Source organism: Sciurus carolinensis, chromosome 12 (genome assembly GCF_902686445.1).
Source record: "Sciurus carolinensis chromosome 12, mSciCar1.2, whole genome shotgun sequence".
NCBI lineage: Eukaryota > Metazoa > Chordata > Mammalia > Rodentia > Sciuridae > Sciurus > Sciurus carolinensis.
In genome coordinates, this window is record NC_062224.1 from 101207886 (window position 1) to 101231166 (window position 23281).

General features: G+C 37.8%; 1 protein-coding gene across 2 annotated transcripts in view; it reads right to left on the minus strand.

Annotated features, from left to right (window-relative positions):
• The window catches only part of Rnf2 (ring finger protein 2), a 40697-nt gene extending 21119 nt beyond the window's left edge, over positions 1-19578 (minus strand). The window contains exon 1 of one of the 2 annotated variants that reach the window (XM_047521230.1): positions 19272-19578. The gene's annotated coding sequence lies outside the window, so the exon portion shown is untranslated. Of the gene's footprint in view, positions 1-19261 lie in introns of both variants that reach the window. The other variant, XM_047521228.1, reaches the window with a different exon arrangement.
• Positions 19579-23281: the final 3703 nt, after the last annotated feature.

Consider the following 23281-nt stretch of genomic DNA (forward strand, 5'->3'; position numbering starts at 1 on the left):
TAACATAAGGCTAGATACACTGCTTGCTGCCTTACAATTAAGGATACAGGACTAAAGCACAGCGAACCTACATGGCCCTTATTCTTTGGTCAGACTTTCAATAAACCAAAGTCTCAAGGAGAGACCATGGCACATGGTCACTATGAACTGATATCTCAATTCTTGATTAAAGTCTTAAATATATATGTTTCAATAGCATAGGTAAAAGATGAACACATTAAATACTAGATGTGCAGGAAAAAGAGATGCCATTCTGTTGTAAAATTTTAGGCGTCTAAATTCCACTCTTAGAAAGTAGCTGAAGGAAATAGGCAGCCTCAAAGGTGCTTCCAGATTAGAAGAAACATTTTTCTCATAAAGGAACTTTAAAATAAAATTTATTTTGAGCTAATTATCATGAGTTCTGTGCCTAAATATGTTACCAGCTGCTTTAATCATAAAAACTGCCTCTATTCAGAGCATCTAAAATAAAACTATAGTCCAATATGAGTAAGCTATAAATTATACCTCCTAAAAAGGGAAGGAACTTAGGTAAACAGGGTTATTTAGAAATGTCTACTTACACTCTGAAGAATGATTGCTACATCAGTTTTCTATGGCTGCTGTAACAAATTTGGTGCTTTAAACAATAGTACTTTGTTCTCTCACAGGTCTGGAGATCAGAAATTCAAATGCAGTTTTCACTGGGCCAAAATCAAAATGTTGACAATGCCACATTTCCTCCAGAAGCTCTAGGGCAGAATCTGTTCTAACTCTTTCAGCTTGGGTTAAGTGCATTTCTTGGACTATGGTCACATCATTCCAGTGTGTTGCCTTTGAGGTCATATTGCCTCCTCTTTTTGACTGTAATTTCCCCTTTGCCTCCTTCCTTTATTCCCTCACAATTTTTATTGGTGTATTATAATCATTCATAATAGTGGAATTCATTGTTCAATATTCTCCACCAGCACCCTTCCTGGATTTTTTTTGGTAGTTGTTTTGTTTTGGTTTTGTACTGGGGATTAAAAACAGGAGCAGTGAGTCACATTCCCAACTCTATTTATTTCAAAATATTTTTAGTTGTCAAAGGATCTTTAATTATATGAGGTGCTGAGGATCGAACCCAGGACCTCACACATGCCAGGCAAGCACTCTACCACTGAGTCACAACTCCAGTCCCAATTTATTTATTTTGAGGCAGAGCCTCACTAAGTTTGTTAGTAAGTTCAGGAGCATGGTCAGCCGCCAAATAAATCGGACAGAAAGCGGCCAAAGCAAGTTTTATTGGAATTTGGCTCTTGGGTGAATTCCCACCCACTGGGTACAGGTCGGTGTAAGGAGCCAGAGAAATCTCGCGTGGCCCTGTCTGCCCAGGGTCTTTATAGGCTGGAATGGGCGAGAGTCCTACTAAGTGACAGATGGAGTTAAGTGTCAGCAGGTGGAGTTAAGGGTCAGTGGAGTTAAAGGTCAACAGGTGTGTTTAAGGATCAGTGGAGTTTTCTTGTCCGTTTGGCGTGCTGTCCTTTGTCTCAGTTGCACTGCTCTCCCTCCTACAGTCCGCCCAAATTCTGACCTAACAGTTTAGAACTTCACTAAATTGCTGAGGCTGGCCTTGAACTTGAGAGCCTCCTGCCTCAGCCTCTGAGCCACTGGGATTGCAGGTGTGCACCACCACGCCCAGCATCGTATGGACATATGCACTGACATAAGGACACATGCATTGACATTCAGGCCTAACCAGGTAATCCAGAATAAAAGCATTTAAAAATCATTAATTTGGGGGGGCAGGGCAGTGTACTGGGGATTGAACTCAGAGGCACTTGGCCACTAAACCACATTCCCAGTTCTATTTTTGTATTTATTTACAGACAGGGTCTCACTGAGTTGCTCAGCGCCTTGCTTTTGCTGAGGTTGGCTTTGATTTGTAATCCTCCTGCCTTAGCAGTCACTGGAATTACAGGTATGGACCTGGCAAAATCATTAATTTAATTACATACAAAAAGACCCTTTTTCCAAGTAAAGACATTACAGGTTCCAAGGATTGTAACATGGTTTATCTTCAAGGTTTCATTAATTCAGTTTACCACATTTGACAAAGATAACTATAACACACCAATGAATACATCAATTCTCCATAGACAACACTTAAAATCTTTCTCCTGTATATGACTGGTTTCCTTAATTTGTTTTTACACTGTGAAATAAATATCAGAAAATATAATCATGTTTAAATTACTTACATTCCCCATTTTCCTAGGCAGCATTTTCTTCATTAGAGATATGCTCTCTAATTACTATGAAACAAAGAAAACTAAAGTTCTTCTCTATTTTTGGCAGTACTGAGGATAGAATCCAGGAGTGCCTTCTACCACTAAGTTATATCCCCAGTCTTGATTTTGTTTTTCGAGATGGGAGTCACTAAATTGGACTTGAACCTGACGATCCTCCTGCCTCAGCCTCCCAAATAGCTAGCTGGGATTACAGGTATGTGCCATGGGCCAGCACTTCCTGTCCCTGAATGAACAATTTCTTCCTTAGTTAAAAACATTGCTTGCTTACAGAATACAGGTGTTAGATTTTAAAAATTTACTCAAGACTAGGCAAATCCAGGAGCTGTAATAAATTCTGAGTAAGCAATCCAACTGCCATCATAACATTGCCTGCAGTGACTATCACCTCATAAATACCACTTTCAGCATTTTAATCTAAAACTACAGCTGTAAGACAGACACTAATTTCTGTAAGCTTCTAAAAACAACAAATAGTTATTCCTTATTGAAAAAAAGGTGCCATTGTACTTAACATCTGGAAGTACTCATCTAATTATTTTGGCAAGCTAATAGCTTCTTTATTTAAAAAAGGTAATATAATCAATTCCTAATTGGATATATATCTTTTCCACACTGTGGAACACAGTACAAGAACACAGAGCAGAACCATTTAAAGGTGATTTTACAAATCCTCATTATTCAGTTTTAATTAAGTTTTGAATACTAGTAATAAATGTAATGTTTTCTAGACCCTACAATTAAGTTATTGTTAGAGGAAAAATAAACGCTGTAAAAATTTTAAGGCTTAGCTTAAAATGCAGATCTAGACAATTAGTGTGATCTGTGCCCGCTAAACATATTTCTCCTATCACCACTTCATCTCTTCTAATGAGATATCCTTTCACACACACACACACACACACACACACACACACATATTGGGTACTTTTGTAGTAGCCCAAATTTAGTCTTTCTCTCAGGTTTCAGAATATACTTATTAAGGTCTAACACTGGTCAACACCAGTTATATCAGCAGTAGTCAGTCCCCCCCTGACCGATCCATACTGGAAACTAACAGACCCATGATAAACAAGTCGGGCTGAGGAAACATTTACTGAGAGCTCTCATTGTGATAGAAAATGAAAATCTCCAAGAGCTCATGTCTTCAGTAAAATTTGATAATGTTACAAGAGCAACAAGGAAGTCAAATGGAGGAGTAGAAATCAAAACAGGTTTCCTAGAGAAAGGAACTCCTTGGGGGACAGTTTAAGGGTAAATGAAAGATAATCAAATGAAGAAAGAAAAACTGCCCAGAAGGACCAATATAATAAATAATAAGCAAAGGTAGAACTCAGCAGGATGTGTTTGGGAAAATCCTCACAGTTTACTATGAAATGAGTCAAATGAGGGAAGTAGGGAGTAGCGTAGGGTAAGGTTGAAAAACTGAACTGTGGATCGCATCAGGGAGACCTGATATACCATGCAAATATGTCAGGAAAGATTCCACAGTACAACAAGGTCAGATTTTCATTTAGACAGAGGTGACCACTGGCGAGAGTAGAGAATGGATTTGAGGAAGGTCTGTATTAGAAATGTTAATGATAATGCCAGGAGCAGTGGCACATACCTGTAATCCTAGCAATTTGGGAGGGTGAGGCAGGAGGATCACAAGTTTGAGGCCAGCCTCAGCAACAGAGTGAGACCTTGTCTCAAAATAAAAATAAAAAGGGCTGGGGATGTGGCTCAGGGATAAAGTGCCCCTGGGTTAAATGCCCAGTTTAAAAACAAAACGAAACAAAAACAACAAAAAAACCTGTTAATGGGATGGATTAGGAAGGCAGGGCTCAAAAATACTTCAGAGGGCAAAATACATGGGATACAGAAAATAAAACAGACAGAAAAGAAGTGCTTCCAAACTTGTGGCTGCATAGGTGTTGGCGATAGAAAGTAAGACAGCAAAACAGAAAATGGTATCTGTACTGCGTGTATGTATTAGTGAAGTTTTAAACCAGAGCAAATGGGAAGGAAAGGGAAAGTGAAAAAATGAATGGATTCAGCCAAACTGAATCGGGGGAAGGCACACAAACAATCAGTTTTTATTTCTGTACACCAACCATGAACCACCTGAAAAAGAAATTAAGAAAATATCTTATTTACAATAACAAAAAATAAGTCAGATAGCACATAACCATATCCTAGTAAATAACTGACCATATATACACTGTAGTCTCACAAGATTATACCACTAGTGACACAGTAGCCATTTTAGTTTGTATAAGTAATGGTGACAACTCCCACGAACTTATTTCTCAGTAATGTTCCCAATGTTAACTGTGTGTGACCATACTTAGATTAGACTTAGCAAAAGAGGAAAAAAAAAATTCTGTACACTGACAATTACAAAGCACCCTGAAAGTAATGAAAGACTTAAGTAAATGGAAAGACATTCTATGTTCATAGGCTGGAAGATTTAATATTAAGATAAGGATAGTACTCAAAGTAATCTACAGACTCAATGTAATCCTAATCAAAATCCCAGTGACCATGTTTTGCTTGTTTGGTTTTTTGTTTTGTTTTCAAATACTGAAAACCCCATCCTAAAAATTCTTACTCACTCTCAAAGGATTCCAAAGAGCCAAAGTAATCTCAAAATAGAAGAATAAAGTTAAAGATCTCCTATCTCTGGATTTCAAAACTCATAACAAGGATAAAGTAATCAAGATAATGCCCATCGACAGATGAACACATAAACAAAATGCAGTACATACAGATTACCCTGCCTCAAAAGGAATGAAACTCTCATATTACATGCTATTACCATAAACCTTGAAAGCATTATATACTAAGGAAAATACCCAACACAAAAGGATAAGGATTATATAATTCCACTTACATGAGATACCTACGAACAGTCAAATTACTACTCAGAAAATAGAATGGTGATTAGCAGAAGCTGGGGAAAGAACATAGTGGGCAGTTACTATGTAATGAGTATAGTTTCAGTGTGGGATTATGCAAGGGAACAGTGGTGACAGCTGCCCAACAAAATGAATATAGTCAATGCCACAGAACTATATAAAAATATGACAAAGTTTGTCATGTATATTCTATCACAATAAGAAAATAAAAATTTATGCCTGGCATGGTGGCATATACCTGAAATCCCAGTGGCTAGGGAGGCTAAGTCAGGAGGATCTCAAATTCAAGGTCAGCCTCGGCAACCTTAAGCAACTTAGCAAGACCCTGTCTCAAAACAAAAAATAAAAAGGGCTGGGGATGTGGCTCCAGTGATAAAGCACCCCTGAGTGGTTCAATCTCTGGTACCAAAAAAAAAAAAAAAAAGGAGAGAGAGAGAGATAGAAATTTAAATATAAAAGAAAATGTTATACATTTTCTAGAAAGACATGGAAAGCTGAATTCCCTTTTGGATTTCTTGCATATAAGGTACATGTACGTCACCCAGAAAAAAACAGAAAGTCTGAAAGATTTTGGTGGGAAGATGCAGCTTACAGCAATCAACAAAATAAAATTTTTAAAAAGCAAGGAATAAGATCAAAGGAAACTAGGCTTGTTAAATAAATTCATAGGTATTGGATGAATGATATTCTCAATTTTCCCACCATACATCAGCATTACACACTCACTGCATCTGGTTAAAATACAATACTTCAGAAGGTCTTGGGGAGAATACCGTTCCTTTTCTAGTCTTCAGAGGTTCGAGGGCTGGGGAGATGACTCAGTCGGCAGAGTGCTTGCCTCATAAGCACAAGGCCCTGGGTTCGAACCCCAGCACCAGAAAAAAAAAAAAGAAAAGAGGTTTGATAACTCCATCTTTTTTAGCCTGTGGCCCCTTCCTGTTTCAAGGAAGACAACACTATCTGGCAGAATGAACCTACCTTAAACCTTCAACAACTCTTCTGAGGCACTACCAAAACAAGCAAATATAAAATCCTGCCAGTATTGAAATAAAGTACCCATTAATAGCATTCTGTGAAAATATGTGGTTATTATTATTATGGTAATAAAAACAAGACAAGGCAACCTATCCTATCCAACATACATTCCTAACAATAAAGGACAAATGGCAGATTGTTCCAAGGGTTAATAAACACTAATCATAACTCATGAAACAAAAGTTATTTTACTCAGCTACAATGTTACAGTTAGCTTATAAGAGGAAAAAATTCTCCTGTTTTGCTGTACCACAAGATGACTATGGTTAATAATAATGTATATTTCATTTTGGACTATAATATTTTATCAATCTAAGATACAGCAAAATATCCCATTTATAAATTTTAAATATCCTTTAAATTAAGTCTTCAACTAGGGTAGATTGAATAATGGCCCCCAAAGACATCAATGCCCTAATTCCCAAAGTTTGTGAATGTTACTTTACATGGGAAAAGGTATTTACTGAGCCAAGGTTGTTAAACTAAGAATTCAGAGATGAGAAACTTATCCTGGAGGATCCAGATTTGGCCCAATATAATAAATTATGAGGGTCCCTATGAGTCGGACAGGTGTTATGAAGACAGAGCAGAGTCAGAAAAGTAGATGTAATGAAACAGGTAAAAATTTCTCAAATTAAGTCATCTTAAAACACAAAATGGCTGGCTTGAGACAGATGAAGGGGCCACAGGTCAAAAGTAGGCAGCCTCTAAAAGCTAGAAAAGGAAAGTATTCTCCCCTAGACATCCACCAAAATTCAGACCTTCCCAACACCTTAATTTTAAACATGTAAGGCCAAGTTTGGACTTCTTCAGAATTTAAAGAATAAATTGGTGTTTGTTATGGTACAGAGAAATGACTGGGTAATAGACTTAATCTAATCAGCAAATTAATCCTTGGAGGGATTAAATGGGTGGTGACTAGAGGCAGGTGGGGGTGTGGCTGGAGGAAGTGTTTCACTGGTGGCATGGCTATAGGGTATATATTTGTATCTGGAGAGTGGAGTCTCTCTCTGCTTCCTGATCAACACGTGGGCTGGCTCCCTCTGCCACACTCCTGCGTCATGATACCCTGCCTCACCTCGAGCCCTGAGGAATAGAGCTGGCCTTCTATGGACTAAAGACCTCTAAAACCATGAGCCGCTGAATAAACCTTTCCTCCTTTACAGTTATTCTGTTCAAGTCCTTTTAGTCACAGCAGCGAAAAAGCTGACTAAAACAGTGTTGTTTCGAGTTATTAATTTGTTACAGCAGCAATAGGAAACTAATACAACAGGAGAACCCCAATTACCAGGAGAAGCCAATAGTAGAATGGGAGAAGATGAAGAAAAATATTTGCCCAGTGGAATCTCATCTTCCACAAAAAAAAAAATAAAATGCACCCATGGGAAAAAGTCTTCCTTTAGAAAACTAGTTCTCAATTTTAGCTGCATATAGAAATGGAGAAATTTTAAACAATGTTACTAAAGTCCCATTTTAAGTCAACTGATTTTAGCACCTCTCATGCCCCAGTATAATTTAAAAGTCAGCCAAATAGTTTTTATGTGCAGCCAGGATTATGAGTCAGTGTTCTATACAAATATTAATGTCTTAGTGACCTAAGAAATTTCTGACTTTTCCAATTATGACTAGAAGTTCCTGAAACAACAAAAATGTGGCTTAGAATTCATTTATTCCATGGTTTACTGTATGTTTTGCTGGCATCAACTTTGACACAAAGAAGTTATAGCAAAAAATTACCTAAGGACAAATTCCCAGAGGTACAATTACTGGATCAAAAGGCAGATAATTTTCTTATTCTGACAAATACTGCTTAATAGTTATACTAACTTACATTTCCACCAACAAGTGATTAGCAATATTTTTTTTTAAAAGACTGCCCCATCTGGTAAGTGGGAATGACACTTCATTGTTGTCCTAATTCGCAAGTCTCAATCATGAGTGGGAGGGAGTATCTTTTCAGTTTTACTGATCATTTTCTAGTCTGTCAATTATTTATATCCATTTTTATCAACTTTTTAAAGAAAATGACCTTTGCCTATTAAAAGTGTTTCCACCCAGTTTCTTGATTTTGTTTTTAACTTCTTTATGACATATTTTTAAATATATTTTTATTGTATTTAACTTTTTCTCTGGCATCCACACTCTAAAATCATAAAATATCCACCTATACTTATTAATATTTTTAGGTTTTTTTTAATATTTAAGAGATCAGGAATTTAATTTTTCCGTTCCATGTAACTGGCAAGTTACTCCAACAGAGTCATTGTTCTGGCTTCTCCACTGACAAACAGCATGCTCTTTTAACTCATAGCAAATATGAGAAAGAGAATTTTTTTGTATGTGTGTATATATATATATTTACCTGAGAGTGTATATGGAAACTCTGTAAAACAAAAGATTAGCATACTCTTACCTTCCTATACTCGACAATAAACACCTAATTCAGATATACAGAGTGAGAAATTCCTTGAATAAGGAATTCTTTGTATAAGGTCATGAACTATGATAGCAAGCACCAGGCATACTGTCTCCAAAGTTCCCTTTGCAAAAGCAACACAACTACCACCGGGTTGGCTGCCCCTCCCACAAAGCAGTAAGTTCTCCCTAGCATCTTTCTCCCTTGTTTGTACTCAGCCTTGTAAAATATTTGCTGCCACTAGATGGAGACAATTCGATAATAAGAATATTGGTTACTGAACAGGAATAGCCACAAAATTTCTACAAATATACCAACTGTAAAGAAGTTCTGCTTCTTAATTTCAGGGTGCACTAAGACTAGTCACTTTAGTTGCAAATTCAGTTTCTTCTTTTGTAAATGTATGCCTTTACAGGTAGCCTCAAGAACTCATAACTCTAAAGACTATGGTACAAACTTGCTTAAAGAATGAGAAAAAGAGAATTGTATGTGAATACAATATTATATAGGCATAAAATAATATGTGGGTATATATGCCTATATAATATGTATGTGAAAACTCCATAAAACTTAAGATTAACCCACTGTACACCTTCCTACACTGTCAACAATAATTCTAATACACAGAATATACAATCCCTTGTATACAATTCCATGTATATTGTCCATCAAGTGACAATGTAACAATATAGAAAGTCACAACAACATTCCCTTAGTCACTAAAAATATACTAAGAGTTCTAATTTTTGAGGAAGGGCATAACTGGTTGAATAATTATACTTGTGGTAAGAGGGTAACCAAAGAAAATAATTAGATTAAGAAAGGCAGAAGAAAGCTGAGGCCTGCGCACTCTTTAAACAGCAACTGAAATAACCCTTTCATAAAGCAGTTAAGCAATTCATTTCTAGAGATAAAAAATTCATATTCTTTAACACAATAATCTTAGTCCTAAGAAATAATGCATTCGTAATAGGTAATAGTTACAGAGAACTTACCATTTAGTTGGAAATTGTTTAATTCTAACAACCCCATGAAGTAAATTCTAAACTACTGCCTTAATTTAATAAATTTAGTTTAATAAGTGAGTTATTTATGTAACAAATAAGGAAAGAGAGCCAAAATACAAACAACTTGCTTAAAGGTCTCAATGTTAAAGTCAGAGGCAAGATTCAAACAGATGTGTTTTACTAAAGCCATGCCCTTAACCAATACAAACACAATTAGTACTGGTACTATAATAAAAATACCATTCATATGTATGTTTACCACAAGCATAAATTTTGTTTTCATTTCAATCATTATTAACACCATATGCAATGACCAGAAATACCTACAAAATTATGACACCAATTATTTGCATCTATGGTACAATTCGAGCTATGTAAGATTTATGTTCTAAAAGGTAACTTGGAGTTATAAGTTTTTCAGTTTTCATGGGGTTTTTTTGGAGGGAAAGGGACTTCCACTACATCCTTCAACTCCTAGTATAATGTTACCACATTACAACAGCACAGACTTGTAACAAACATTTTTTTGAGATAACAAGAGACATGAACAGGAGTGAAGAAATTACTTCAGTATCTCTGTCAAATAAGGTAAATTTTCATTTGCAGAAAAAAGGAAAAAAAATATTATTATGGAGATTATCAACAGTCAGACTGGATGGAATTCAGAAGATAACAATTCTCATTTTGTGATTTGAAGCAATTCCAAAGGGCATATCAATTTATTTTCTCCTCCCCTCTCTCTCTATATATATTTATATATGCTTTCCTCATCTTTCAATTTCTGCAAATTGCATCAAAAACTAAAGTCTGGCAGAAGTATCCCTAGAAGTTCAAAAGGCTAAAAGAAAGCCAGGTACTTGGAATAGGAAGTATGGGGGACGGAAAGAAAAAAAAAAAAAAAAAATTAAGGATAGAAAGATTTACCTCTGATAAATTTAAAGATTAACATAATCACAAAGCAGCAAAAATTTGGCATAGGTTCATATATTACTGGAAATTATCATGACTTCGAGCAAGTCACATACAGGTCTAAACATCATCATCTATAAAAGGAGCATGTTGGGCTGGGAAGATAGCTCAGGTGGTAGACAAGCACAAGGCCCTGGGTTCGATCCCCAGCACCAAAAAAAAAAAGAGCATGTTTAGACAATATATTTAAAAGAAAGAAAGAAAGAAGAAAGAAAGAAAAACCTATTGCTCTGGAAATAATGCAAAGTGCTCCAAACAGAACATATATTCGGAGGGGTGGGAGTGATAAATGGCCACAAGAACAAAGCTACTTATTAACATTACGCTTTTTTTTTTGGGTGGATCAAACCCAAGGTTAGGAGCATACTAAGCAAGCATTCTACCACTGAGCCATACCCTCAACACAGGCTTTAATAATCTTAATGCTGAGTTATTCAAACAATAAATGTCAAAGAGAAAATCATAATACCATACTAATAATTTTTTAAAAAAACAGATAAAACAACAAAATCCACTCTCTCATAAGAAAAACTGATTCTATACTACTGGATAATAAAAGGAAAAGAACACTAACATTAATTCAATATAACAGATATTGTTTGTGGAACTCTTTACACAGTTTTCGCTTAGCCTCCTTTTTTTTTTAACAGAATTTCTACAAGTCCATGGCTCTTAACTTTTCTGGGTTTATGCCCTCTTGAAGAATCTGATGGAGAAACTCTTACTTTCTGTAGGCAAAAAGGACACACAAACACATGTTCATAAAATTTCAGAGTATTCATGGATCCACAGAAAAAGGTCAAGAACACCTGTTCTGTACCATCTAAAAAAGCACTTCCAAGACTAAATGGGGGAAACAGGTTATCTTCTCTAATCCTTTCTTAGTTTTCTTAACTGTACTGCACAAGTTGAAAGACAGTTACAGATTCACCCCTGAAAGGTAAACTTATGGAGGTACTGTTTTCACCCCACTGCCACAAGGATCACTGGACCTCCCTACCTACCATCAACATAAGCTAAGAGAAACTTTATAACCCAACCACAAGGAAATGATTAACATACTATGTTATATCAACTGCAATTTGCAATCATTAGAAATGTTACCAAAGCTGGTGCTGTGGCACACACCTGTAATCCCAGAAACTTGGGAGGCTGAGGCAGGAGGATCACAAGTTCAAAGCCAGATTCAGCAACTTGGTGAGGCCCCAAGTAACTTAGTAAGAATTTGTCTCAAAATAAAAAATAAATAAAAATAAAAAAGGCTGGGAATGTGTCTCAGTGGTTAAGAATCCCTGGATTCAATCCCTGGTAACAAAAAAATAGATAATAAATAATTACCAAGTTCTGATACAAATGTTTATGATCTTTGATGTCAGATTTTTTTAACACACAAATTTAGAGCTACAAATAAAATACAGTTAAAACTGTGCTTCAACCAAAACCAAATGTATTCTCAAGAGGAAATACATCAAAATTAAAAGCAGGTGAATACTGAAAGCACAGATAATTTTTCCTACTTCTTAAATTTTCCAAAATTAAAAAACATTTTAAAAATGAATTAAGAATGATTTCTGATTAAAAGACTAACTTATGAACTTTCTCCCATTCTTAGCTCTTAAACTACTACTGAAAGGACTAACATATTGATCCTAGAGGTTAAAACTAAACTAATCTATTTAAAAAATGAATGATGAATAATTTATCCTCAAAAGGTTTTTCTCCTCACTAGGACATTAGTGTTGTCTTACTTCTCCTAAATCAATTATTCCAACAGATTACATAAAAGATTCGGAACAAATTAAACTGACATTAATGTTATCTATATCATACGTAAGTGTAACATTAGCTTTTTGTACATGATAGAGATGGACTGGAGGTGAAGCTCAATGGTAGAACATGTGCATGAAATGAGGTCCTGAATTCAACTCCTAGCACACACACACAAAAAAGTCACGAAGATTTATGGAGGGAAATAAAGGAAAGAAATCAAGAAATTACATTGATAATTAACACCTGGATAACTCAAACTGGCAAATGGGACCTATATTTCAGCACAACTATAATAATTATAATAACAATATTAGTGAAATTCCAGTTTAATATTTTAGTATGAACTACCGATATATAAACTAAATATACTAAACTACCAACAACATATAGTTCTGTCACTTTACTGACACATGAGGAAATGTTCCTAGAGGACATAAGCTCATAGCTATAAAAAGCATATTTTCACTCAAATAGCTCTGTTTTCTTCACAAATACACTAAATAACCAAATATTTTAAGATGAAGGATTAAAAGTTCACTAAAACTAAACAACAATTTTCAATCTTGCTAAGCATATTTTTTAAAGCAGAGATTTTCTGAAACTCATGTTAACTCATATTGTAAGAGTAATCTCCAGCCAAAATAGTCATAGCATCTGTTTTTGCTACTCCCTCAGGCCCTTGTCATTTAAACAATCTACAAAGTGGCACTTCAGTTCCTACACACATAATGAAATTTGAGGTACTGTTTCAGGATATAAGCAGGATACTTAACCTTGTGGAAAAGAAACTAATGAGGCATGCCAACCTTAAAAAGCTAGGGTTATAGTAATTCCATAACTCCTCCCACATCCCATTCCACCCTAACAATTTTCTCAAAATGGAAACTCAAAATTTTGAAATTAAACACAAAACTATCACCAGGATCCAAGTCATGAATCAAGAGATCTCTCTCTTCTTTCCTCATACACATCTCTTATATTTACAATGTGCTTTGCTGCTGCAAAAACCCCTTTACCTGTATTACCTGAGTATCTTGGCAAATAATCTGTAAAGCCAATGGGGTAATATTTTTATACAGACTCATAAAGGCCAAGAATCTTGACAACAGTGAAATGGGACCTAGAAATCAAGTCTTCTGCCTTCAATTCTGAAGCTCTTTCTATTATACCCAACAAACACTACTCTTTCTGTGATATAGTAAAGCCTTCTATAAAACATTTGGCAGAGTTCCAAGACAACCATCCCAGACTGAATTAAAACTCTATATAGTAAATAGTGTAAATAGTAAGGGTTTAGGGTTTAATGCAATTACTGGCATGAAGGCATAGGTCTTTTTAAAAGTGAAGAATTAGTTGGTTTTAAATTAAATCAATATGGTATGTGCATGGTAGGGGCAAATGAGCAGAACACTTCTAAAATGAAGTATGACAGATTTGCACATTTCCCGATAGCTAACAGAGATAGTGTAATCAATACAGAAATGAGGAAATAGAGCAGACAATCTAAAAAAAGTCAAAAGAAACTGCATGTGGTTTTATTTTAAGGAAAATGACATATTTCTGTCTCCTCAATAAATAACTGTGAGATTTTTAGAACATTAATTAATAAAGTAAAAAGGAGGTAAGGGAGAATTTTATTCATTCATTCAAAGGAATCCCTGCCAAAATCACTCTGTGGAATACAGCAGATCAGAAATTCAACATCCCTTTTACTGATAATCTACTGGTACTACACAGTTTAAATTAACTGATTAGTTTATCCTTTCACTCATATTCATAAAATCAAATACCACCCAAACAATTTTCTAATGACCCTGGAAGAAGGAAACAATGTCTTCAAGAATTTATTTTCCTTGTCCAGTGAAAAAACAAATTTCTTAAATAGCTATATACACAGTTCTAGAATACGCTGAAAGTGCATAAAGCAATAGTCTTTAATTAAGATGAATAACATACAGAGAAATGTTTAATGATGGTTATAATTATGTGATAAAATTGAGACATCTCAGAAAAAGTTTTAATAGGAGTCTGTTAAACACAGAATAAAGTTGGAGCTGGGCACAGTGGTGCATGCTTGTAATCCCAGTGACTTGGGAGGCTGAGGCAGGAGGTTTGCAAGTTCAAAGCATAGTCAGCAACTTATTATCCAGGGCCTAAGCAACTCAGTGAGGCTCTGTGTCAAAAAAATAAAAGGACTGGAGATGTGGCTCAGTGGTTGAGCACCTCTGGGTTCAAACACCAGTACCCCCCCAAAAAATAAAAAATAAAGAAAGAATAAAGTTGGATTGGGGCTGGGATTATGGCTCAGTGGTAGAGTGTCTGTCCAGCATGTGTAGGGCACTGGATTCGATTCTCAGCACATGTAAATAAATAAATAATAAAAGGTCCATCAACCAAAAAAAAAAAAAAAAAAAAACATAAAAAAGTAGGATTTGATCAGGTATAGAAAATAGTACTAGTCATTAAATTTGGCTAGAAAGAGAAAAGGCAAGTTGGTTACTTTGTTGAGTTCCCCAAAACACATAATTCATCTGTAACACACTGTACAGTTTATTTGTCATGGCCACTTAGGCTAAATTCCTTCAGGACAAAGACCTAGTTTGATGCATTTTCTATTCCTAAACCCTTGTGAGAGAGTCTGGCACACAGAAAATAATCAATAAATGTTTCTTGAAAGTCAAGCTAAGGACAGAATTCCCAATTTAAATTACCACATTTAACACTATTTGTGCAGGTCGTTTTATTCGTTTCTCAACTCTAAAATTACTCTTCTAAAAGTGTTTTATGGTGCTGGGGCTGAGACACTGCAACTATGTTTCACCATCTCTTCTGCCAGATTTTGCCAACAGGGGTAGTAAATGAAGACTGGAAAACAGGAATTCCAGACTTCCTTCCAGTTCCTGGCATTAGCAACAGCAGTCCTGGCTAGCAATAGGTCCTAGCCTCCAGTGTCTTCTGGTACTTCCAGAACAGTCATATCATATGCCTTCATAGGTACTAACAGCTGAACAATGCTAACCTTTCCAAAAGTCCAGCACCAGGTCCATGGAACCTTTCTCTGAGCTCTTAGGTTCTTATTAATGTTCCCTTTAGCTCTCATCCATCTAACCAATCCCCTTCATTAAATCCTCTTTGTTATTCCTATTCAAGTTTCTGCTTTCTCAATAACATGATAAACACAATAATTCCAACTATTCTCCAGATATTTTGCTGTTTCACTAAAGGAGAAACAAAACTTGGGTCATACTAAAATCCATCTTATAAAGATGAGCCTGAAACTTTCTGTTATGCTGAAGCATAAAAACACTTGTGATTTAATTAATTAATTTTGTGATGTCTTCTCTGGCTTTTGAAAGATGGGAGGGAGAAGAGAGAATGAGAAATAAAATAATGCAGCTAGTCCAAGTACACCAACCCACATCCTTTTACTACAACATATATACTAGAGATAATGTGAGATGAGAGTTGATCTGCTATTCCCCAGTGTTCTCAGTCCCCATGTGCCTCTCTTAGTGTGGCAAGAGACCATGCTGAATATTATTCTTGTATTTTAAAAAGACAAGGTTGTGAGGGTAGTTTTTGTTATGTTGTTGTTCAACATGCCCCTAACTATTTCAGCTACTTTTCAAGGAAAGAAACACTGCAACACTAAAGGTAAGCTGAACTTACTGGTAAACTCTGCCTTCCTATTTCCAAGTATTTTGTTTTGTTTTTGTGCTGGGGAACACCAACACTAAGCTCTACCAATGAATACACCCCCAGTCTCAAGCATAATTTTTTTGCTATGTATGATTTCCATTGTACAGGTTGACTTTGGAATGTAACTTCTTCATAATATACAACTGGTGGAATTTTATTTTACTCTAAAGCACAGAAGGAGAAAAAAATGAAAGAAGTGCCCTTGCAGCAGAGTTCATGTTTTTCATTTGGCCTGTTAAAATTTCACTGAATAATATGCCCTCGTTAGACAATTTAATTTGAGGTTATTTTTAAAATCGTTTTTCACTATTATACTTAATAAGATAAATATTTTTACATTCTGACAAAAGGCAGACATGCAGAAGCAGCACACATTTGTTCACATCTTATAATGAAATGGGAGATGGCAAATTTTAAGCAATTGCAATCTCTCAGAATTTTGGTAACATGGACAGCTGCTGAGCATCCAACAAGACATACCATTCAAATCCACTTCAGTGGCCCAACACCCACCAGGCAAAAGAAGAACTAAGAACATGGTTCATTCTATTGGAGTTCCTCCACTGGAGCCATCATCTATCCTTTTAGCATCTACACTCAGGGAATGATCACCTAACTCCTGTCTATGAACAAGTTAACTTCTACTTAAATGTTGACGGTTCCGTTACCACAGTAAGAACATCTATGGTTATCTATAGTATATCTATGATAATATGGATTAACCAAACTCTCCACAATAAATACCAGAAGATTCAGTGAACACATTAGGTATAAAGAACGAAAATGGGGGAGGGGGTTAAGGACTCTAGACCTTTAGAGAACAGATCCCGAAACTATTACTGTTCTTTTGTACACCAAAAGATACCTACTCAGTTAAATGCAAATTGAGTCAGTAAGTTACTATGATACCTAAGATTTCAAATAAAATCAAGAAATGTAACAATTAGAGGGATGACAATGTCTGTCATTCACAGGGCATGTAACAATCACCAATTAAAAGTAATCTGTAGGTCTGTATGTGTGCAGAATGTACATAATCCCACAAGTATCTCTCCTTTTTAACAAACTGCAAATCAAGGCACATTTTTAGTTTTTCCAGATTCAATAAATGAGTCATTTCAAAACTATGAAGTGCTTTAAGTTATACTAGAAACACTGACATAATTTTGATAAAGCACATTTTAATGTTAACTCATTTCTCTTGCTGGAAGGAGTTACACTTCTTTGATAATGTATAGAAATTAAACTCTCACTGAAACATCTGGTTGTGTATTATTCATTAGGCATATATCACACCTTTGTACCAAAAACTGCTTAATTATAAACACAAATCATGAGTAAATTAGATTTAAAAAAGAGATCTGAGATGACAAACCAAAGGTCAGTAACAATGAAATTCCAATCACCTTTGCTGACCTGGTCCATATTTATAGATCTCAAACCTGGGAGCTTTGACTGTTCCACACAAGAAAGAAAAAACTCAAAATTACCCAGTATTTGAATGTCTGCACCCTCTACATACGCTAATGATTCTATCTGAAATTTTTCTGTGCAGCACATTTAAGGAGCCTTAGTCTATTTTTCAAATTCTCAAACGAACTAGCCTGACTCAGGCAGTTTTCCTTCTTAAATTCACCATTTTATTCTTCATCTATAATTAATCTCAAGCGTGGATTCCATAAGGGCACCTGAGGGAAATAACTAAATCCTTAGAAAAAGTAAGGGGACCATATTTGCTGTGCTACCGCCAGTAAAAGGGAGTCTTATTTAACTACCCATTACTTTACTAAAAAGTTGATTACGTGCATAATCAAGATCTTAAAAGATACCTGTTGATTGTGACAGAAATTTCACGGAGAAAACAGGAATATCAAGAGTCATAGTACTGACACTTAAAGACTTTATAATCAAAGGATCAAATTTCACTTTAAGAACCAAGATCTAACACCAATATAAATTATTTAAAATCTCGACCATTACACCTAATTCAAAGCAAATTATCTACCAATTACAGTAGGTATTCTAGATGATCATTTTGGAGGTACCAAAAATAGATTATGTAATGCAAACTGCTCATACATTCGTTCTAAATATAATACTGGTTTAAAAGACTGAAACCACGGCTCAATTTTTAATTTTCAAAACAACAGCGTATTCCTAAAACACTGAATGCATACTTAACCTTTTCACAGCAAATTTCCTCACACACCTCAAAGATACCTGACATTTTTAAACCACTTTACAACGTCAGGCACACATTCTCTAAAACTTCCGACGACCTCCTAAAAGAGACCCACAGGGGCTTTAAGGAGATGAACCTATAATTGGTCTGAGTGGGCAAACAATCGGAATGAACCTCAAAGTTTGAAAGACCCATTTTACGAACACCATCTCTGGGAGCTGGAAGGCGACCTGGGCAGAAGGGAAACGATCCTGACAACCAGGACCAGAGCTCCCAGGCGACAGTGTAGCAAGGATCTCAGCAGAAACCACAGGGTTCAAAACGAAGCTTCCATCAGACGCACAGGACACCCCCTCCCCCCACGGCTCCGCGGGGCCAGCTCGCGGCTTTGGAAAGCAGCAACAGATACTCCAGAGTAGGGGGCGGCACTCCAGGAATGTGTGGGGCCAGGCCGGGTCTCCCCGCAGCCCGCAGGGAACCCCGACTCCGAGCAGCTCCGGCGTCCACGAACCCCGACTCCGAGCCCCCGGGGGCAGCGAGGATGTTTGCACAAAGTGCCCCTACCCCACCCCCACGGTGCAGACACACGTCCTCGGCAGCCAGGGGGAAGCCCGGAGAAAAAACCCGCATTCCACTCCGCCCGCCTCCGGAGCGGGGCGGCAGAGAGGCTGGGCCCCCGCCCCCGGAGGCAGGGGCCGCACCGCAGCCCGGCCGCCGCGCCGAGCCAGGGCTCGCCGCGAGGGCAGCAGCCCCGGCGCCTCGCCCACCCGGTCCTCCGCGGCGGGCTCACCCCCTCCCCAGGACTCTCGAAGAAACGCGAACAATGAGAAGCCGCCTCCCCCGCCATCCCCGCGCCCGGCGCGGCCGGGGGCGGCGGCGCCATCTCCCCTCACGCCCCCGCGGACACACACCCCCCCCTCCCGGGCGCGGGGCCGCCGTCAGGCGCCAGCACCGAGCGGACGCGCGTCCCAGCCGGCCGCTCTCGTGCCCTTCGCCTCGCCGCCCGCCCCACTCACCGGCTCCTACCCCAGCCCGGGGCTCCGCTGGCCGCGGCCGGAGCGAGACTCGGGTATCAGCCGCCGCGGCCGCCGGCGCCGCCGCACAATATGGCGAGCCTCGGCTTCCGCAATGGAGCTCGGGAAATACAACAGGGGCCGCTCAATATTCATGAGAGACTGAGGGGAAGCCGGCTCGGCCGGCGCTGCGGGGAGGGCGGGAAGAAGCGAGCGAGGGAGGAGGCGGAGGCGCGGGACGGGGACGTGCACGGCGCGGGGAGGCCCGCGGCGCGAGGGGAGGGGGCGCCGCCGCGTGCTGGCCAGGACGGCCTGGGCGCCGCGCCCCGCCCCGGCCGGCGCCCCGCCCCCTTCTCGAGGCCCCGCCCCGCGCCCCCCGCGGCCCGACGCAGCCCCCGGGCTACGCCCGGCGACGGCGGCGCCACCTCGTCCCCATCGACAGGTCTCCTCCAGTTCTCGTCCCTGCCTCGGTACACCTGGCGCGCCGCTCCGGTCCGCTGCAGGGGTTCAGGCGCAGACTGCTCTCCCAAGACTTGGTCCTCGTACACCCATCCCACGCGGTCGAAATCCTCGTTCGGTTTTCACCTCCACGATTTTGCCTGAACTCCGGCACCCTGGAGTCCCCTTAACACACACTTTTCATCCTTGCGAGTAAACGTGCAAGATCTAATTATTCCACAAAAAAAAGTGTCCTTCAACTCTAGAAGTATGTTGTTGGACGTCTGTTAGCATTCTGGTTGTTCTCATCCGGTCTCTTACTGTTAGACCTTGCTACTGTGTTATTTCTACTTTCTTGGCCCTTTCTTCTGCTGCATTATCTTCTGAACTTGAGAATGCAAGAAGTAATAACTTAAATAGATGTAATCACTACCTAAAACACAACCAGTTAGCCTACAAGGAATTATTGCTTAATGGATATGAATTATGAACTGAAGACGTAATAACAAAGAAGTGAAAGAATTCCCTAACTTCAAGATGTACCATTGGTGAGACGTCATTTATCTGGAAAAGGTAGCCAGATGATAAATGCGGAGGCACTAGTGACAACAAGGAATGGACTTGCACAAGGAATTCAGCAAACCGGTTTATAGCTTCCAATAGCTATGTGGTTTAAGTAGATTACATAACTCCTCTGGACTTCGTTTCCTCTTTTGCAAAATAAAAATTGTGTTGGATGATTCTAAGGTCCTGTCTAGCTCCTGAACTCTCAAAGACGCTCGGTAAGCAATTCCAAATAAATGATATGAATTTACATAGGAATTTAAAAACAAGTATTTATCCCAGCTAATGTGCTCAGGGACGATTTCAGGAGGAGCTATGATTTGAGTTGACAGATAGCTTTGGATAGGTGGGGAAAAAGGGGACAGGCATTAAAATATTAAAGACAGCACATTATTTGTGCTTCCTAATAGCTATCAAAGTAAACAAGACCAAAGCATTATTCTTTTTTAGTGACTTGAAAACTTCCACTTACTATTCATAGTTTTAAAAAGAAATGACTATTTTCTGACTTTACAAACCCTTCAAGATTAAGCTCTTCCTCAAATGTGAATATGAAATCAAAATAATCATGAATGCTCTATCTTCCCTTATTTTGAGAGTCCACTTTCTAGAGACAGTGCAGTTTCAGACACATCTCCTTTCTTTATTCGACATGACTGTGTAGCTCAATTAAAGGAAGACAGCATGTTCATAATTTAGGACCTTTTGCTCTAATTAAAATGTTTTTGAAAAATCACAGTGTGTGATTAGATTAAGCAATTCAACTGATTTTGAAGGTGATCATTTGTAGAAAGCACAGGAATTTTATGTATTAAAGCTAATATAGTACTTAAAAAAGATTCACAGGAGAATTAGTGGAAAATGGAAAACTTATGGGATATCTGAATTAAATGTGATTAAAAAGCTAGACCTCAGGCTAACATCCTTAATATGAAAGACACTACTGACAATTAATGAATTTATATCTTCTACTAGAACTCTTGGTTCTGATAGTAGCATGTGTTTGGGTAAGAGACTTTCCCTAATTCTATTAACCAGGAAGAGTTTATGTTATGATGTATAGTAACAAACATTGCCAAAGTGGGCATACCTTAACACAACAAAAAAGTTTATTCATGCTTCATGCTCCTTATGGAAAAGACTCACTCTGTCCCAATCTCTCTGGAGCTGGATTGACAGACTCCACCATCTGGTAGCTCTATCACCTGAAACACAGCAACTCATTTTCTATGGGAAAAAAAAAGGGAAATGACACTGAAGATCTCCATGAACTTTTCAGAGCCCTAACTTGGAAGGGAAACAGATCATTGATCATATTTCTTTGCCCAATACTACTTACACAGTCCCATATATCTGCAGGGTAACTGAATCCTTGAACTGAGTTCAGGAGAAGTGGGATGTTGGTGAACGATGCTAATGTCAACTGCCCTTACATCACCAGTTGGTTCCAGGATGTTATGAAAAACACTCCAAGTTCTCTTGTATGACTTCAAAAAAGTTACTCTTTCAAAAATTAATTCTCTGTACTTGTTCAGCTCATTGTGGTATAGAGTGAACTTTCTAATTTCTTCCCCTTTGTTTTAATTGTACAGAATAGGTGGTCCCCAACTTAACAATGGTTGACTTGAATGTTTCAACTTTGTGATCGTACAAAAGCACACACATGTAACCATTTCATTTCTTCACTTTCAGTACAGTGTTCAATAAATTACATGAGATATTCTGTTTTATTATAAAATACAGTTTGTGTTAATTTTGCCCAACTGTAAGGTAATATAAGTGATAGGAAAATGTTTACGGGAGAGTAGATTAAGCTATGATGTTCAGGAGGTTAGGTATATTAAATGCATTTTCAATTTAACAATACTTTCAAGTTACAATGGGTTTATTGGGTCATAACTTGATTGTAAGCCAAGGATCTTGTATCTATTAATCAATGTAAACTCCACAGTCAATGAATCAGTAGTGATTTGACATATAGAGAATACATTCTTTTTGCAAACACTCTGACTTAAAGAGTATCATCCTAGCCAGGTGAGGTGGTGCATGCCTGTAATCCCAGTGACTCTGGAGGCTAAGGCAGGAGGATTGCAAGTTCCAGGCCAACCTCAGCAATTTAGCAAAACCCTAAGCAACTTAACAAGATCCTGTCTCAATTTTTAAAATAGAAAAAGGGAGACTAGGGATGTAGTTCAGTGGTAAAGTGCCCCTGGGTTCAATCCCCAGTACCAAAGCGGGGAAAAAAAAATAGGAAGAATATCATCCTAGATTGAAACTGGATTCCTATGTCTCATCCTGTACAAAATCAATTCAGAATGAATTTATTTGGAAAATAATCTTTTATCTAGAGTTCCTCTAGTCATCCACCTACAATGTGATACTTGTATTATGTAGTGTTAATTTAATATTCTACTTAAAATATGAATGCCACTTGCAATTAGTACATTTAACATGCAAAGTGTTACTAGAAAATTTTTATAAATTTTTAATAAAATAAGACCAAAGTATAAGAGCTAAAACTGAAACTACTTGAAAAAAACACAGGCGAGACACTTCAAGATATAGACACAGGGAACAACTTTGTGACTAAGACTCCAATAGTTGAGGAAATAAAAGCAAGAATTAACAAATGGATCTGCAATAAAATGAAAAGCTTCTGCACAGCAAAGGAATCAACACAGTGAAGAGAAAGACTACAGAATGGGAGAAAAGTCTTTCCCAGATATTCTTCTGACAGAGGATGAATACCAGAATATAAAAAGACCTCAAAAAACTTAACACCAAAAACACATACAAAACAACCCATCAATAAATGGGCAAATGAATGGAATAGACATTTCTCAAAAAAACTATGAATGGTCAATAATTATATGAAAAAATGTCAACATCTTTAACCCAGGAAAATGCATATCAAAACTGCACTGAGATTCCATCTCCCCCCAGTCAGAATGGCCATCATCAAGAATACTAAAAACAAATGGCCACTAAGGATGGGGGGACCCCTTATGCACTGTTGGTGGG